General features: G+C 47.8%; 1 protein-coding gene across 2 annotated transcripts in view; it reads right to left on the bottom strand.

The window, feature by feature from the left end:
* Hs3st1 (heparan sulfate-glucosamine 3-sulfotransferase 1) overlaps positions 1–5,229 on the bottom strand; it is a 30,060-nt gene extending 24,831 nt beyond the window's left edge. The window contains exon 1 of one of the 2 annotated variants that reach the window (XM_031341974.1): positions 4,984–5,229. The gene's annotated coding sequence lies outside the window, so the exon portion shown is untranslated. Of the gene's footprint in view, positions 1–4,970 lie in introns of both variants that reach the window. The other variant, XM_031341973.1, reaches the window with a different exon arrangement.
* Between the last annotated feature and the right edge of the window lie 771 nt (positions 5,230–6,000).

Below are 6,000 nucleotides of genomic sequence, written 5' to 3' on the forward strand. Positions count from 1 at the left end.
TCCGAGGCCCCTTTATAGAAAAATGCTCTGCACACTCACTTGTATTTTTTAGACATGTTGTACTGGCTGCTAGAAGCTGATGTCCATAAATTTTACATAAAACTGCTAACCTGTAATTTATATTAAACAGTAAATAAACCCTGGCAAGGTTAGGCCATAGGTTTCACTGGCAACAAAGTGTTGAACCTGAGCTCTAGGCCTATGTTTCTGTCCTATGCAGGCTTGTCTGGCAGCTGAAGGCATTGGCATTTGCGACCCCTGCTGGAAAGTTACCAAAAAGCAGGCAGCTATGCGGGAGAAAAAAAAAATTAGGAAAGATGTCCTTTGGGATCTATTTCTGTTATGTTTAAGCCTTTCCTTAGAAGAATAATGTATTCATTTTTCTAGTCCTCTCTTGGTAGCACATAACTATTGACAAACTATGGCCCAGTAAATATTATTCTAACGGCCTGCAAAAAGCTATGGACTTAATTCCCTGTGGGTGGAGGGAGCTGAGAAGGCTTCATGCCAGAGGCAGTCCTGAAGATGAATTGTGAAGGCTTCAGCTGCTTAAGATGCAGCCTAACTCAGACACAAAAAAAGAATCTGTCTGAAGACTATGTGATGCCTCTAGGAACTCGTGAGATGCCGGAAATCCAGACTTGGAAAATGAGAAGGAATGAAGGGGACCACACTCCAGGGATCATATCAAGATGGTGCCCAAGGAATGGCTCCGCTGGGAGCACATCTTGAGACTTGGATGCTGCTGCTGACGCCAGCCACTTGATCCATGACCCAAGTTGGTGATAAACACTATACAGTTTCTGTGTCCTTACACTGCTCCCTCCAGATTCCAATCCCCTGGTGGGATAATTTAACTGAGTTCAGGGCTGCAAGATACAAAACTAGGAAAGGAAACTCTACCTCCAACTAGGAGCATCTCTCTGACCAAGACAGTGGAGATTCTATATAGAAGAATGATATTTGAAAGCTGGGTACCTTCCAGACACTTAGTGGGACTTGGAGGGGTGATGGAGAGGCCCCCTCAAAGCAGTACTGAAGTCTGCAATGAGAACACATAGATCTGAATTTCAATCTGGAATCCTCTGTACCTTCAGAAAACTGACAACGTTTCCTAATCTGCAGATTCTCAATTGTTAAAATAGAAATGATGCCATCTGCTCTCTTGAATAGCTGTGAAGATTCCGTTCAATCATTCATTCACTTTCCCAAACCCGTTTTGGAAAACACATTAAGTGTTTGATACTGAACTAGGCCCTGGGGACAAATTCTGAAAAAAAAGAGAGCAAGAAAGACAGAAAGGCAAACACTTTGTGTAGATGACCAGCTTAGACAAGAGGAATCCACAAAGCTGGTCATGCTTCGCTCTCCCTCTGCTGAGTCATTGTCTTTTAACTTTTCTCTGCTTTTTTGATTAAGCAATATTAAGTCCTTCCCTACCAAATATATCTTGTTAAGACATAGGTACATACTGAACTTAAAAGTAAAACTACAGTAAAAACCTTTAAAAGGCAAGGGATGTAGGTCAGTTAGTAGAGTACTTGCCTAGCACACTGGTTTGAACCATAGCACTAAAACAACTGGGTGCTATAGTTTATGTCTATAGCCCCAGCCCTTGACATTAGGAGCAGGAGGGCCAGATGATGTCCAAGGTCATCTTTAGCTACATACCAACTTGGAGGTCAGCCCAGGATATTTGACCCTGTCTGAAAACAGACAAAGAAAAACAACTCTAAAACTTAATGTTGATCCTGAAAATTATAATTCTTAGAAACAGTGAGGCTCAGTGCTGATGTGATTCATGTAGAGTGTACATAAGATGAAACTTAAATCTGCCCTCATTTTATGTTTAGTGACTGTGATGAACTCAGAAGCAGGCCCACCCCAATTACAATTAACATGAACGTTAAGTAGATATAAAACATAAATGCCAGAAAGGCAAATTAAATAGTCAAAATTTCACAAGTGTTTTATAGTCAGCAAAATGTCTTTTATGTGTATTTTATCATTTCCTCTTAATCACTCTCCAGTCACTAATCTACAGGAAAGACTGAGACATAGAGAGAGAAAACAGTGGGCCTAAGGTCATGGGGCCAGAGGTTGCCCCCATCCCAGCCTACAGTCTCTTGTTTTCCTTATTCCTGAAGGGAAGCCTGGATAGAAAGCAGAGGTGCCATGACTAAGTTGGGCCTGGGGAACTGCAGTGTTCGTATTTTCTAACCTCAGCTGTAAAGTCCTGTCTGTCCTTCTGTAACATCTAGGAAGATAGTACATTTGCCACAGAGCACCCAAGAAAGTGCTATATTTCTTGGCTCAGGCTCTGGAACTGGGGTCTAGATAGTCATGACAGACATAGGTTATGACCCATTAAAGCAGCCACATGTTTGTCTGTCTTTGCCTCCAAATCTAACCACCCAGGAGAAAGCATGGCTCAGTCCAGCTGGTGGCTGTGTGCCACCCAGCCTGTGTGTTGGGGCTCAAAGAGGCAGAGCACAAAGTTGAGCAGCACATACCAGCCAGCTTAGCTCCCCACTCCCCACCCTGCCCCCAGCCCAGCTGCTTTGGAATCACCACTGAATTTTAACTTAGGACAAGAAAAGCTCCCATGAATCTTTTCTCTTCAGAGAATCCCTGGGATTTTTTCAAGACTGAGAATTTCTTCTTTTGAGGATAAAAACACAAGTCCCAGCTATATAAAGGAGTTTGAGTAAGGCAAAGCTCATTCTGCTTAACAAGGTGTAGGAAGGCAATAATCTACTGGAGGGATAAAGCTTATGCTCCCCTACTAGCAGCAAGGGCCCTCCACATGTCCAAAATTCCCTTTGTAAGATCAATGCGCTACTTTCTCACCAGATCCCCTGTCCAAAACTTTGTGTCTTAAGATGTGGTGTATTACATGCACAGCAGCTTGGCGGAGGATGTGAAGCCCAGGAGCATAGCTCAGTCTTGCTCACTAAGACATCTCTGGCTTCTGGCTAATTAACTGCAGAGACTTAAGAGTGCTTAGTCAGGAACTTGTCCATCCCTGTCGAACAAGACTTAGATGGGTAACGGATGCCAAAGAGGCTCTTTTTAAAGTTCACCTTCTCAGGCATGGCTGTGGAGGGTTGTGTGTGTGTGTGTGTGTGTGTGTGTGTGTGTGTGTGTGTGTTGGGGGTTACCTTACATAATACAACAGTCCATATCAATGTTAATATTCCCGGTCCAATGAATGTAAAAATCTAACCACGTTGAAAATAAGGAAGGGCAGCCCAATGCATTGTAGCTTAAGCATTCATTTGGAATTTTAGAAGGTCGGGTTCATTCTAACTACTCACCCACCCTTGCTGGGAAAGTAGAAAGCAAGACTACTTCTTGGTATCAAAAGGAATTAGCACTTCAAAAATGTGGGAGTTGGGGGTTCAGAAGTTGAGCTATCTCTATCTCCTTTTATTAAAAGCTAAAGTTAAATATAGAATTCCTGGAATAAACTCCTGGGTGGAAGCTGGTAATTGAATTTCAACAAATACAGTGAGATTTGGGAGTAAAGCTGAAACCACAGGACCTCGTTTTCCCTCCAGCAGCTGGTCAAATACCCAGGGCTGGGCGCTTGAGGACTGTGCTGGAGACCTGCTCCCATCAGGATGGGAGGAATGGATGGAAGGTGGGGTAGCCAGGGTGCTGGAGGCACTTTCCTGAGAATGCTGAGCTCAGACTGAAGCAAGGGCGAACTCTCCTCTCTGCTCTCCTCTACTCACTCCAGCTCCTGGCTACCAAGAGACCTCTTCTCGAAGAGCAGCTTCAAGACTGTGGATCCAGAGTTGTCTCCTCGGGATCCCTCCAAAAGCATCTTAGCATAGTTACGGATAAAAATAACCCGGGATAACGCGCGGAGGGAAGAGGAGGAGTGAGTCTCTCGCTCAAGGCAAAGCAAGAATACCACAGTTTCTGCATTGTGTTGTGGAGGTTGGCGAGAAAGGGTGCTACTCCTGGTCCAGAGGAGAACCCCCATGTATGCAAATAAAATAAGGTGCCTCCTTAGCTTAGGTTATGCCATAAAGAATCGGAGGCATCCACAAATAATTGCTAAGTCTGGCACAGCCCACCAATCCCTGGTAGGCATCTGGCTGGCTCCAGCACTGGCTTCTCCATCCTACTACTGGCTTGAACCCCACGTTCGGAGAGCTGCCTCTCCAGTTCCAGGCAAGGCAGGGTCCAGAGGAAAGCAGCCGAGTCCACTGCTATAAAAGCGGGTGTGTATGGCGCACCTGAAGAGGTCAGGCTCCGGGTGAGCTGTGCTCATTTTAAATACAGGCTTTCCAGGTTCGTGTACGGACATCCCTTACCCACCACCCTCCCCCATTCGCCTCCTTTATCGGTGGTACTCGAAATAGAAGCCGAGGTAGGAAAAAAAGTAAAAAGTAACATGAAAAAAAAAATAACAGCCGTATGTAACTGGCTTTCTTAATACTTATGGTCCTGCCTGTCACCTTCTTCTTCTAGTACCCCGGGCGATGCTCTGTCTCCCCACTATTGCTACCGAAAGCAATGGCAAACTAGACCAAGACTTTCGCACCCCAGATGCCCCATTCCGGAGTGACTTCTGTTAGCTGTCCCCTAGCCCAGTTCTCCGCCCCAGGTGGTACCCGGGCTAGGCTAGCGCTCCGCTCTGGCTGCAGTTGCCCAAGGTCCTAGAGAGAAGCTGTGGCGCCGAGCAACGGGCAGCGACGACCCTCTCGAGTCAGCTAGGAACATAAGTCCAGTCTTTTAAGAGTCACAAAGTCTGGTATCTTATAAGTCCATCTGGCAAATTCTAAAGGTGAGGTTCCGGGGCAAGAGACAGGAGGATCAGATAACCCGGAGTCTTCTCTCCTGTGCAATGTATTCTACCTGCTTTAGCCTCATTTCACCTTGGGCTCTGCACTTGCCCTAAGTCAGAATACCAGAAGAAGGTGCCTAGGCAGCCCTCACCCCTCAAGCGCAGCGCTCACCTGAGTCGCGTACCCGTCTAGCCGGTCCGGCGCCCTCAATCCTCTCTCTGGCCCGGCCATGGACTTGCAACACCGCCAAGCACCTGAGCCCCTTGGAGCAAATTCCCTCTCACCCCGGGACGGGCGAGCCGTGAAGGGACACAGGAATTCACCGAGAGAGACCCGGCGGTGGCCGCAGCTCCGGGCTGCAGAGCGCTGAGGACCTTGCAGACAGGCGTTTTGATGCCGGTTCCGAGGATGGGAGGAGCAGGAGGAGGAGCAGGAGCCGGAGGAGGGGACAGTGGAGGCCGGAGCTGGGGAAGAGCGCGGAGGGCAGAAGAGGATCTCGAGCGCCCACTGCTGCCGTGTTGGCTCCGGTGCTGCCCCGAGTCCCGCCTCCCAGCGAGTCCCTGAGCGCCGACTTCCAGCAAACCAGCCACGCACCCGATTTCAGCGCTTCTGGGTCCGGAAGGAGCCGGCTCCGCTCACCCAGAACCTCGGGTCCCCGGATTTTAATCTAAGGGGAGAGATCAGCTCAGTCTAGAGGGTGGGGAATGTGGATTCGGTGACTTTATCTACCTTGCAAACCCTGGACTCCTAGTCCGCTGGTCCTTCTGGGTCCGAACATTGGGCCCATATGTCTATTAGCCCTTTCTTAAATTTCGCGTGGTCCCCAAGACTTTCGCAGTACCTACGTGTGTTCGTACCCAGCGTTCCTTACCAGCAGGTGACTCGCTTTAGGCGCCCGTGCTTGGTGCGCAGCCCCGGAGGTCTCTGGAGCCAGTAGCTCCATCTTGCGCTGCAGAAGGGACAGGAGCCACTTGAAGAGGTGGTTTCAGAGTGTGCAGTGTCGCCATGAAACACCCTCCCTCCTTCGGTTTCGCCTCAAAAAGATCGACTTAAGACGAGCCCTAAGAAGTCAGTTTCCCTTTAGCAAAAGTAACTAGGTTAGCAAATTTCACCTCTGAAACTAATCAAGTTTTTCCTGCTTTCTAAAGCTGAGAGGTTTTGTGTGAGAGTCAGCCTGCATATTGTGACTCAGTTTAAGATT

The sequence above is a fragment of the Mastomys coucha genome, unplaced genomic scaffold, assembly GCF_008632895.1.
Source record: "Mastomys coucha isolate ucsf_1 unplaced genomic scaffold, UCSF_Mcou_1 pScaffold22, whole genome shotgun sequence".
Lineage (NCBI taxonomy): Eukaryota > Metazoa > Chordata > Mammalia > Rodentia > Muridae > Mastomys > Mastomys coucha.